The sequence below is a fragment of the Panthera leo genome, chromosome E2, assembly GCF_018350215.1.
Source record: "Panthera leo isolate Ple1 chromosome E2, P.leo_Ple1_pat1.1, whole genome shotgun sequence".
Taxonomy (NCBI): Eukaryota; Metazoa; Chordata; class Mammalia; order Carnivora; family Felidae; genus Panthera; species Panthera leo.
In genome coordinates, this window is record NC_056693.1 from 41,366,581 (window position 1) to 41,380,002 (window position 13,422).

The 13,422-nt window shown below is 41.6% G+C and overlaps 1 long non-coding RNA gene across 1 annotated transcript in view; it reads right to left on the reverse strand.

Moving 5' to 3' along the window:
- The window catches only part of LOC122208900, a 286,790-nt gene extending 273,659 nt beyond the window's left edge, over positions 1-13,131 (reverse strand). Inside the window, exon 1 of the long non-coding RNA XR_006197368.1 lies at positions 13,086-13,131. This is a non-coding gene — a long non-coding RNA (uncharacterized LOC122208900). The remainder of the gene's footprint in view (positions 1-13,085) is intronic.
- Between the last annotated feature and the right edge of the window lie 291 nt (positions 13,132-13,422).

Sequence of the window (13,422 nt, forward strand, 5' to 3'; positions counted from 1 at the left end):
TAGATGTCAGACTGTGGGACTTCTCGGCTTCCAAAGTCACATGAGCCAATTCCTATAATCTCCATATACAGTTGACCCTTGAACAGCACAAGGGCCAGAACTGTATAGATCCACTTACAAGTGGATTGTTTTTTGATAAATACAGTACAATAAATCTATTTTCTCTTCCTTTTGATTTCCTTAACTTTTTTTCTCCAGCTTACTTTATTGTAAGAATATAGCATGCATATGACATACAAAATATGTGTTAATCGACAATTTATGTTATCAGTAAAGCTTCTGGCTCAACAGTAGGTATTAAAAGTTTGGGGGGAGCCAAAAGTACATGAGGATTCTCGACTGTGCAGGGTGACAGGGCCCCTAATCCCTGTATTGTGCAAAGGGCAACTGTGTGTGTGTGTGTGTGTGTGTGTGTGTGTGTGTGTATGGATGGATGTGTATGTAGGTTTATATATGTATTGTGTACATATGTATATATTTCCTACTGGTTCTGTTCCTCTGGAGAACACTGATTCACAGTCTTTCCAAAAACAACCTTTATTATTGAGCTATGTATACATATGTCCATGTATATTTTCCTATAGTCTTTCAATCTCTCTATCTCTATAATCGTAAATAGTTGTATTTACACCAGTGGTTCTCAATTAAGGATGATTTTGCCCCTCAGGGGACACTTCACACTATCTGGAGACATTTTTGATCATCACAACTGAGGGGAGAGGGCTCCTCCTGGCATCTGGTGGGTAGAGGCCAGGGATGCAGTTAAACATTCTACGATGTATAATACAGCTCTCACAACAAAGAATTATCCAGCCCCAAATGTTAAAAGTGCTGAGGTTGAGAAACGTGGTCTTTACCTATAAGAATTGCTTGAAATCAGACACCCTCAGAAAAGTCTGGCAAGGTCAGCATGAAATGCCCAACTTATATTTAGTCCCTAAACCCAGGTTTGGCCAGTTCCCACGGCCAGATAATATACGGCAATGAAAAACTATTGCTCACTGCCCTCTGGACCAAAGCCAGTCAAGTTCTCTGTGGCTTCCTGTGAAACCAAATAGGAGGGCAGCAGGGTCCAACCCAGTGAAAGATAATGCAGCTGAGGCTGAGGTAAAAGGTCACGGAACAGGTGAAAATAGTCCCTTTGATATTTCTCACCCAGAAAAAAAGCTTATGGAATTCGTAACCAATTAGACCAGAAAAGTACAAAGAATATTAGTAAGTAAACAGAAATGTCCCATTTTATATTTGGTTTTTTTTTTTCTTATCAGATGGCATTTCAACTTGAAGATGTGTTTAGATAAATAGGCTTTCAGAGTATTTATCAACTCTCCTTTTGGTGTAAATTCTTCCCGTCTTGTTTTCAAGTCATTTCCAGTAGTGAAAAGGTGCCAGTGATAATTAAAACCTAATTCTATCCCCACAGTCCTTAAAAAAATAAAAAAAGAATATGATCTCCTATAAAGCTCTCAGAAATAATCAAGTCTCCACATCCGCCCATGATAACGTGATTTCAAATGGATAAGTTTTGCAGAAGAACTACCCAGAAATGTAGTGAAATTAATTGCTGTTTTTCACGAAGCAGCTTTAAAATGCAGTAATTAATTGACCTACTGCTGGAGACAGTTTCCTCATAGTTAATAACCACTCTTCCCAGACATGAGAAAGACAGATTGCTTCCATTTGAAAACAGTCTCCACTAAAACCAAATGATGGAAGAGATGGCCACATTTTCTGGTACGTGCACCATAACCAGATGGGGTTTCATGAGCTGCTGTTAGTCTTTTAGCCCAGTGAGGGGAACCCGCATCATTGGTCCTGCAAGACGTGTTTCTGTGATTCCTGAGTCTGAGACACCTGTCAGTCCACTGACTGGTGTGTATCCAGAGGGAGCCTGCTCTTGGAAATCGGTGTCTTGTCCCATGGGAGGCAGCGTGGTGTTGCGGCCAAGCCTTGCTTTTCCTCATCTGTCTAATGGGCAGAGCAGAGATGGGAAATGGGTTCCCACCTCTTCCCTCTCACACTGACGATCACTGTGATGTATAAGGGCAATGAAGCTGGGAGGGAGCAGTCAGGTCAAAGTCACAGAACTTCTGCAGATTTCCCCACGCCTCCACTTGTGAGCAACTCTGAACCCACACCCACACAGTGCTGTACCGCCCTCACCCTCCTCTCTGCTTCTGGCGTCCTGTGGGGCTGACCTGTTTGGACTGCACCAAGGGACTCACTTGGCTTCTGGCAATCCCTTTGGGTGTGGCCAGCGAGGAGCCCCGCAGGAAAGACTTGGCAGGGGTAGGCGAGTGAGGTCACGGTACCTTTTCTTCTACCATTCACCCCCCTTCTCCGTCCCCCTTGTGCAGATCTGCCTCAAGTTGGCTCCAACTGCCACGGCTCCTGTCTTGGCACCCCTCTTCTTGCCAACCTCTCCTTCCAGATGCTGTCCACCTTCCCTCTCTTTGCCTTTATAGGCCCAGGGTGACAAGGATAACAACCCCTCCCCACACCGTTACTAGTCCCGGGGCACAGCACTCCCCCTTGGGGTTTCTGTACACCCAGGCACATGCTTATAAAGAAGGCCTTTATCAAACCCCCCTCCAGATGCACGACTTGAGTAGGCTCTCCTTTCCTGCTCTGGACTGACCTTCTCATGTCTCTCTCAACCTGACCTCAGCTGGGGCATTTGCTTTTCTATAACCTTCCAGGGCCTCGCAAGCAATTTCTCTTCATGAATCTGTCTACACCCAAAGTGCTCTCAGGACCACACAGGATTTAAAGTCTGTCCCAGCCCCCGGGAGTGGCAGGGAGAACCGGAAGCTAGAACCAGAAGTAAGCTAGAGCATAACTAACCACTATCGCTCACTTTGGGGGTGGAGGAGTCAGAACCCCCTCCCCCCATCCCGGAGGCCAGAGGCAGGCAGGCAGTGAATTCTGACTCCGTGCACACGTGGGGTCAAATTGAGATAAATTCACCCAGAGGAAGACAGACTTGCTTGTCAAGGGGTTTGGATGCATCTTTCTCCTGAGTGAGGAGGTGAACTCAAAGTTTTCCAAAATCCCTCTTAAAACCCTAGCTCCATGTATCACATTCCTTGAGTCAGGATTCACGGCTCAGGGTTTAAGGTGACTTTCCACTCCTCACAGTCTGGAGGGAGAAAAACTAACTAGTTCTGTTTGTTCGTCAGTCTGTTCTGTTTTATTTTCTCTTCCGTCTTTGGCTGGAGCATGAAAACAAAAGTTCCTTCTCTCTTACTCAGGGTGAATGCTGAACCGTGGTGGCTCCTTTATCCAAATTTCCCTCAAGAAAAAGTAGCACACCTATTTGGGTCCTGATCCTTCTCCTGACCCTCCCCCCACCCCTTCTCCTTCCTTTTCTTTCTTATTCATTTTGCAAAGAAAGTCCATGATACCACCCCCACAACAACACCCAGTAAAGCGCTCAACAGAAGAGCTAAGACGTATGGCTCCCAGAACAACTAGAGCCCTCCCGCTGTCCATCAGGTGTGGCTATTTTATTTCAAATTTAGGGCTCTCACATATCTCAGTATAACTACAAAAACTGTCCATAAAAGTCTCTTCTTGTCCTTGAGTGGTCAGAGCGACAAATGACTGATTACCCCGCAAGCAGATTCTCAGCCCATCCTGTGCAGCTGGAGAGAGAAGACGATGGAAGCGTGCAGTTAGGAAGCCCTGCATGCAAACAGAGTCCGGCGGGCTGGCTGGAGGAGGTGGTCCCACTGCAGTAACCTGCTCACCTACACAGAGGCATCCTGTGTCTCCTTGCCCCATGACTGTCTAAACTACATTTCAAGGCATGGAAACAGCTGAAGAGAGACTTCATGCCATCAGCATCCCTGAAGCTATGGTTGGCTCTGGGAAGGAAGCTTTGAAGAAGGTACAAGCCCAGGGTGTTTACTGAATTTGAGAACAACTGGGGCTGCGGCAGAGGGGTCATCCCAGGAATCTTAGAGGAAATGTCCTGTGTTAATCCTCACGTCTAGTCCTTCCAACTATTCCTACAACTGAGACAAGAGGTACCAGGTCTGTTAAAACAACAGTTACCCCATCTTTGTGAATGAATCCAGAAAAAAGCCCAATGACCTTAGCACACTGGCATTCTACAGATACTTCCGAGGCTTTTGTGCAAATGTGTACCTTGATCAACCCGTTAGGATGACTTTACACACAGAAACACCTGAATAACTAAATCAATGTACTATACAGAATGAGCATAAATAACGATAGAGGACCCAGGAGTACATGTATATACTGTATGTGCATAGGAATACACATGTAGAAAAGAGAGCAAGATAGACAGGTAGATAGAGTTGATTGATAGATGACTTGGTAGATTCAGAGACTGGTTTTCCCAAAGATTCTTTGGGCAATAGAATCTGTTTGATTTTGAAAATGTACTTTTCAATCCATATCATTAGCCCAACAATACATGATCCTACACTCTTCAGTGTATGCCGTTTTGCTAGTTTGTCTTTTTGTATTTTGATTGAAAGTTGTATCAAATAGGGGCACCTGGGTGGTTCAGTCAGTTAAGCATCTGACTTCAGGTCATGATCTCATGGTCTGTGAGATAGAGCCCAGCGTCAGGCTCTATGCTGACGGCTCAGAGCCTGGAACCTGCTTTGGATTCTGTGTCTCCCTCTCTCTCTCCCCCTCCCCCCACTCATGCTCTGTCTCCCTTCATCTTTCAAAAATGAATAAACGTTAAAAATTTTTGAAAAAGAAAGTTATATCAAATATACATAGCCTGTGATATTACTAACTTAGAAGTACATATTCATATTTTGCCTGTGCTTTAAGATGATTTATGACTCACAGAAACGATCTGATCTTCAATGGTATGACAGAAGCCATCAATGGAATTGCCTGCCACGTTAGACAGGATGTTTTCATTTTCTTCCATGGTAATTGGTCTCTTCAATTAATTATTGGGTTGTGGGGTTTTTTTAGCCAATTTCAGTTATTTCTATTTCTTCCCTAATAAATTTTATCAATAATTTTATTAATGTACTGACCTAGAGTGTGTACATTTTAATTGCATTCTCTTATTTTTAAGCCTTCTCTATATTTGGAGTGATCTAGTCTCTAATTTTCCTTAAGGATAAATGGTGATTCTTATTTTTTAATAAGATGATAAGAAATTGATCTAGTTGATTGGTTTATTTATTTTTGATAGAGGGCAGAGAGACAGACAGACCTAGACACTGGGCTAACTTAGTTCTTTTATTTTCTAATTATTTCCTATTTCAGTTTATTTCTATTCTTATCTTCATCATTTGTATTTGCCTAGTATCCCCAGGGGTTTTGGGTTCTCAGTCTAACATCTGAAAGACACTGATTAATTTACTTTTATTACTTCTTATTGACTAAGGAATTGACTTCTGTTATGACTTTGCCTTGGAGTAAAGCTTTGGAACTATAACTTGTGTTCACAATAAAATATTCTTACTTTAATATTATTTCTAAATAATTACTAACTTAGGTCCCATTACTCTTTAACCAAAAATTAGTTAGAGGGGAATTTTAATTGTTATTATTGTTTTGACTTTTATTTTTCATCTGTATTTATCTGACATTAAATTTGGAGAGTTGATCTTATAAAATACCCCCTATAAGGAATGTATCATGCTTATTCTTATGGCTTAGCATAAGAGCAAATGTTATCAATCTTCCATGAAAGCCTAAGGAAACATTTTTATTTTAAAATATGAATGTTATTATTTTATTTAAATTTGTCTATGTACTTATGTATTTTGAATCTCTTCCCTGCCAAGGATAAGAGCGGTATGTCTCAGCCTCCCAAAACAAACACGTGTCTGTAAATTTCCCATTTTATTTCGAACATTTTTAGCCTTATATATTTTGATGCTATGTAATTCAGCAAATAAATTTTCATGACTATTTTATCTTCACTGTGGATTGTAAAATGACATTCTTTGTCTCCTTTAATATTATTCGGCCTGGAATAAAGTTTGTTGGAAACCAATGTTGTCAGCGCTGGTTGCTCTGTTTTTGCATTTCCTCGATAATGTGTTTTATCCAATTTTTCCAACGTCCTTTGTCTTTTAGTTGTATGTAACACCAGGTGGGAATTTACTGTTGAACATAGTAAGAGAAGTTTGGTCTTCTCATTGTTGGAGAATATTGTTAATTATATAGAATCTTTTAAAAGGGTCTAAAAACATCAACAGAAGCCTCTCCCGGGCAGTCCAGGAACCTCTCTCTGTGCGGTTTCCTCTGGGATGCAGAGCTGTGAACTATCAGCCCTTCACATCATTTTACTCCTGCCTGCTGGTGAGAATGTGCTGCTTAAGCAAGCACGCCTCTAGGCTATAGAAGCCATTGGGCACTCTGAAAACATAGGCAAAATGAGAGAGGTATGTAAGACGTGACTCCTAGGGAAAATCCCAGTGTTTACAATAACAATATTATCAATCAGGTACTTCTTCGTGTATTTTTCTCCCCACTGCCCTCTTCTCCTGTACTCTCAACATAACAGTGGAGCTGTAACAGTGTTGAGCTGGCAGGGGGATAAGATCACAGGAAACTACCTATAAGATCTTATAGATTTTAGGGAGCATCCTCTCTGCCCAAGGCAGGCTTAGATAAAAACGTTGCCTGTCTGCAATGCCAGATGTCAGGGTCAATACTAACTGCCAAGAGATCTGCTCTAAGCACTGTCGATGTACTTAAACACCTGTGCCTCAGTTTACTCATCTATTAAAAAGGATTCAATGAGGTGCATAAAAAGTGCTGACAGCAGATTCTTGGCATATAATAACTAAGACGAGAATCAGTTAATGTTATTATTGACTGACTTGATCATCTTGTTTTATATCAGCTTTTCATATTGCTTGACCATTTCCTTCTTTAACCACATTTTTAGTTTTTTGGTCTACATTTTGTTTTTGCTTATTTTTTTCCCAGCAGTTTGGAAGGAGCTGTTTTACAAATTTTGCTTTGCTCTGCATTGCTTTTATATATTTGAGTCATTTTTTTCTCTGATTCACAAGATTTCACATCAACTCTCACCTCCTTGTAAGATGAGCAACGTAGTGAGTTTGTGTTTTTCACCTCCCTTTCATAAACCCATTTCCTATTAGATTAGTACTGGACGATTGAGAATCATCTCTTTGAAGAATTATATTTGCATTCAAATTAGAAGGATATTTACAGTTTTTGACTTTAAATTCATTCTTTTCTTTGCTTGTAACCATCCTTTTCATACCATGGCTTCCCATTCTTGAGTCTCTAATTTCAAGTCAGTATCAGTGTGTATAACTCATATTCACATTCTTTCCCCCCACTGAATAAGATTTTAGGGGAAATTTATTTTAAAAGTTTTTCAACCTGTTTTTTGTTTGTTTGTTCATTTTGTGTTTGTGTAGGTTTTCTGGAGATTTTTGTTCTGTTTGTCTTTTGCTTTTGGCCCTTACCGGAGAATGGGCATTTGGCTGGTTTTCCCATTCTTGAGTCACATGTTTTTCTCTGAAAACACTGTACCAGTCACTCTATTTTCTGGAATTTGCTATGGTATTCTAGGTGTAAATCTTCTTTTCGTTATCTCTTCTTATAATACAGTGGGGATGTTTGATCTCTGTATTTGGATCCTTTCAGCTTTAGAAAATTGTATCTAATTATACCCTTGATGATTGTTTTCTTTCCATTGCTCTTTTAATCTTCAGAAATATCGAAAATTTATGTGTATTATATCCATTCTTTGCCTCTCTATCCTTTTCTCATCTTTTTATTTGTATTCCTGTGACACATATTGAATGCTCAATAAATACGTAAGAAAGAAAGAGAGCAGGGAGGGAAAACGGGAAGGAGGGATCTATTTAGCGGACATGTTTTGAATTTATCCTAATCAGCTTGGATTTGACTTTCTGATCATTTCTGTCTTAACTGTGGGTAGGGAGCCATTTACCTCCTATTACTCTTGCAATCTTTTCTTGTATCCTGAGCTTCATATTTTCATATGTTTGTGTTATTTTTGAAATGGCTTCCAAAGACCGTTTTAGGACCCGTCTTCCCGTATTTTACCAAACATTCTCTCTGTTTCCTCCACACCTAACTTTTACAACAAATGATTTTCGGGGTGATGTTATTTTTCTTTCGTACTGTAGTACTTCCCATTCACTACCACTGACTTGTTTTGTGATAAACGTTCTTGAATGATGCCACACGGATTTGCTCGTCCGCAGGAGTGTTCTTCCATTCAGGTACTGTGGGACCAAGGTGAGATCCTCTCCTAATCCATCTGTTTGGTTCTCTGACATGTGAAACCAACGAATCAATGAAACACAGAAGTCACGTTTATTGTCAGCACTGCTGCCAGGGACTTTCCTGTCTCTGCCCCCACACAGCCCTTTCCATATAGGAATTATGGTCCCTGAGATGTAAGGGGGCCCTGTTCACCCTCATTGCTTGTCTGAATTTCCTTTGACTAGGCACCAGTAGGATGGAGCAAGATATGGGGGAGTCAACTGACCCTTCCAGAAGAATAAGTGCTTTAAATAAATGACTATTTTTATGATTGGTATAAATCCTGAGTCTCTGAGCCAGATAGAGAGAGTGTGAAAATGTGTGTGTGTGGGGGGGGGGGGGGGGGGGGAGGGTGTATGTGTGTGCAGCGGGTGAAGTGGAGAATAAAATTTCATCCTCCATACTTTATACATGCAAAATACACTTCTGCAAACTACTGCTTTTTCTCTCCACTCACTTTAATTTAGTATCTGTTAAATCCAAGGATATATTTTTTCAGATAGGAAATTAACATAGACGACAAACCCCCTGAGGACAGGGACTATGTACTTACTTCCCCCAGTAAATCCCATGGCCTAGCCCATATATAAGACTGAATGAATAAATGAGGGATTAAATAAAGGCTGGGATGGACTGAAACAGCCCCACATTTTTTTTATTACGGACAATCTTCTCCGTATCTTTCTATTTATATTGGTTTACAAATATATTTTTCAAATTATTAGATTAGAAAATTATTCCTACCAGCATCCAGCATATGGTAATGATTGTAAGGGGAATTTTTTATTAGTCCTCTTTGTAAATTTCAATTTCAATTATTTCAATTTCTTATATGTGAGAAGTGTTGAAATTAACAGAATTTACTTCATATAATGTCAAGGAGTTTGGTATGCACATGAAAAATTACCGTGACTGTTACAGGTTTTTTTGTTTTGTTTTGTTTGGTCAAAGTCCCTAAAAGACAGTTGGAGAACAAGGGAACAAAAAAGCCCCCAAATCCCAGGACCGAACGCAGCCATTATTTAACATCTCCATATGTTTCCTTCCAGGCCCTCTTCTCAATGTTGAGCCTTGTGGCTGTGGGTGGAAAGGGATTCATCAGCCAAATCCTACCGGGAGGGTCAAATCGTGGTATTTAGGAAGAGGCGTGAAATCTATACCCCTGTAGCTGAGACACTCCTTTTATTATTTGTATTTCCCCATTTTGAAAAAATAATTGCTGCTGCCAAACACCCTCCCCAGCACTACACCCCATGGCAATCAAAGGAACCGAACCATATCTGGGTGCAGAAAACAGAGGGGGTGCACAGACAAACCAGAGAAGTAGCTGGATATGGTGGAACACAATGGAGGAAAGCAGAATGCCCTTAGAACGTGACTTATAATAAGTTGTGTTGTTCACATTCTATGAATTTAACTATTTCTAGTTGCAGGAACCTAGAAAATCCTGCATCCCATAGTCCTCGGCCTGCCCCACAGAAATGTGACCTTGGGACAAGTCTACATGTGTCCAGAATGGCATGGGAAGAAGAGAGCTTCGATAGCGAAAATGAACAAAGTGAGAAAAAACAGATAAATGTCTTGGAGGAAATTGGAAGTTTTTATCCAGGCCCTGCTTTGCAACATTCAAAGGTTATGTGAATCATGGGTATGCCAACCGTCTAAATATCTCCATAAAATTTTCATTTCAGATTGAGTTCAACCATGCTGACCCGCCCTCTGACTCCTTTATGATATCCTCAGTTCAACCACACCCTTTACCCTCCAAGTCCCGTACAACACGCTCTGTCCATCACAGAAATCCAAATCAGGCTCAGACTAATGGGAGACAGATTCTGATACTCAATGAGGACAGAGCAGAGGAAAGGCCGACTCCCCACCTCACGGAAGAGGGCTCTTTCCAGATGCATTCTTGTGTGACTGTGCTAAGTTTCAGACGTTATTGGATATTTATTAGATGGGTTCCTTTTTTACCATTAAGCATTTTAACATGCATTATATAACATACTTTGCTTCTTATTTTCACTTACAATGATATAATCAAGTATCTCCATTTTATTAAATGGCTGTTGTAACTACCATTTTAAGAACTGCCTGATGCCCCGGGCACTATGCACACCACCGTCTATTTCTCCCAGGGTCAAAGATCTAGACGGAAGAAGTTACTTTGTAAAATCCCAATGTGGACTATTCACTGGAAGGACTTAATGATTTACACCAAGGGTTCAGACGTTTTGATACTTTGTGAAGACAGATGTCTCCCACCCAAACCAGGAAATGTACCATTCAGAGTCCTGTGTTTATTGTCGCTTTTTTTTTTTGGTTTTTAGCACTACTAACAAACTCTCTGTTTTTCTGTTTATAGACAACAGCTCCTTAAGTAATATAGTAATTAAGTAAGTAGCTACTTTATATAAAGCTGCCAGGGGTTTGGGGTATCACTTCAGAAAGGGGCATGGAATAATAAAAACTATGAGCCCAGCCACACACACTTCTTCTGGGGTCAGTTGTTGGATATTTTGATTTTAATTCATAGCAAGAGGTCCTCTGGCAGGGCCCAGTCCTGGAAGCTGACTGACGGAATTGAGGGGATTTAAGAAAGAGGAGGAAGGCTGTAACCAGAGCCCAGAACGCCTTCTCTTTTTAAAACAACAATAAATGATGACTCTTCTCTCTCATATATATATAAGGCTTGGTAATTTCTGAGTAAAATAAATTCAAAATAAGATGTGCAGCCATGTGAAATACCTTTGGTTAAGCTGTCCTGTGAATGACTAAATTCAAGACACAAATGTGAGTGTGTATGTGTGTGTGTGTGTGTGTGAGAGAGAGAGAGAGAGAGAGAGAGAGTGTGTATGTGCGAGAGAGTGAGTGTTTGTGGGAGACAGAGAGAAAAAAAACACATGTATTTAATATGAAATAGGTAGAAATAAAGATAATGCCCTTCTGTTCCATACAAGGGAGGATGTGTTGGAAGTGGAAGCCATCTGTCCCCAGTGAAGGGTATTTTACCAGTGACATTGTTTAAGAAGTCGGTTGTGTTGGGGCCCCTGGGCAGCTCAGTCAGTTAAGTGTCCAACTCTTGATCTTGGCTCAGGCTGTGATCTCACGGTTCATGGGTTTGAACCCCGCATCAGGGAGGCTGCTTGGGACTCTCTCTCTTTCTCCCTCTGTCTCTGCCCGTGTGCTCTCTTGTGCTCTCTCTCTCAAAATAAATAAATAGACATTAAAAAGAAAAGTCAGTTGTGTTATTACTTTTAAAGCTCTATTGCAACACACATACCACTGTCTGTACTCGGGACAGAACATTCGCACTTGCCAAACCTGATGTGCCACCGGTCCCCTCAGAAGCACCTTATCACCCTTACAAAACAAAATCAGCTGGGGTAGTGGTTATAATTCCACTTTACAGACGAGGAACCTAAGACTCAAAGAACTGAAGCAACCTGCCCCCAGCCATGTGGCTCATAAGAGGCCAACTCAGGATTTGAACTGCATACATTCGGAGTCAAAAGACTACATCCTGTGAGACACGCTGACTGCATATTTATGGTGGCTAGAGCTTTTATTCACAGAGAGAGAAAGGGGAAAAGCAAGAAGAGTAAGAGGGGAAAAAGAGAGAAACACACACACAGCCAGAGTGAGAGAGAGAGAGAAGTTACAGACTGGCCATTTTTACAGTTTTGGGCCTAAGATCTTTCCCTTCTTGCCTGATAATATTTAAAAAAAAATTTTAGGGGCGCCTGGGTGGCTCAGTCGGTTAAGCATCCCACTTCGGCTCAGGTCACGATCTCGCGGTCCGTGAATTCGAGCCCCGCGTTGGGCTCTGTGCTGACAGCTCAGAGCCTGGAGCCCGTTTCAGATTCTGTGTCTCCCTCTCTCTGACCCTCCCCCGTTCATGCTCTGTCTCTCTCTGTCTCAAAAATAAATAAACATTTAAAAAAAAATTAAAAAAAAATAAATTTTAAGCCAGAAGTGTTATGTTGAAGTCCTACCCCTAGTGCGTCAGGATGTGACTGTATTTGGACACGGGGTCTTTAAAGACATCACGAAGTTAAAATGAGGTGATTATGGTGGGCCCTAATCCAATGTGACCAGGGATCTTGTAAAGAGGAAATTCTGACACAGAGGAGATACAGGCACCGAGGGAAGAAGATGTGCAGACCCAGGGAGAAGATGATCATCGACCACCCGAGAGCCAAGGAGAGAGACCTCAGGAGAAACTGCTCCAGACGTCACCAAGCTCCTGGGCGGTCCGCCTCCAGGAGAAAAGAAGCGTCTGTTCTTCGAGCCACACGGCCTGCGGTATTCTGTTATCATGGCAGCCCCAGCACACGCACACTCTGTCAGACTCACATGGAGGCAGCACGTCTGGGGGGCTGTCCCATGCTGACACTGACAAAGCCGCTCTCCCCACGTGACCTGTTAGCGGGGCCCTGCCACCTCCGCAGGAACAGGGTTCCAGGATCAGGCCAGGACCCACTGCAGAGACGGGACTGGCTCCAAATTAACATTTCTGCTAGGGCACGACCCCACCTTTCTCTTTTTTTCTGTGTCAAGCCGACGTTTCCCAGGAAGTTGGATTAAACGTGCGCTGGCAGCCTTTGGCAGAGATGGGCCCTCGTACGGGCGCTGGTGAATCGGGGCCTTAACCAAACACGAAATGACAGAACTGTTTCCAGCGGAGGGCTAACTGAGCCAACTCAAGACAAACACAACGTATTTTGGCGTTGCTTTTGACAGATGGAAACAAAACAAACATTAGCAACCGGACTGCAGCTAACAATATGCAAAATTAAAGAAGATACCTTTTTAACTTCGTCTGGGAGCCCACCGGCTTTTCTTATAAAATCTGCCGAAGAAAAAAGAAGACAGAGCTGTTAATCTCGTTACACAACCAGTTAGCACATGCAAACAAGGGAAATTAAAAGTCTTTGCATTCAGGGGAGGAAATAGATATTTGACACATATATTTATTAAGGAGACTGGACTGGAAAATAGCACTGCTGTATTAATCAGAAATGGTGTAGGAAATACTTAAATAATATAACAGAATATGCACAGACAGCATAAGCTGCTTACAAATGGAAGCCTAAGGTCCAAGTATTTTTATTTGAAGGTTAAATTTTCAATTAATTTTTTTCA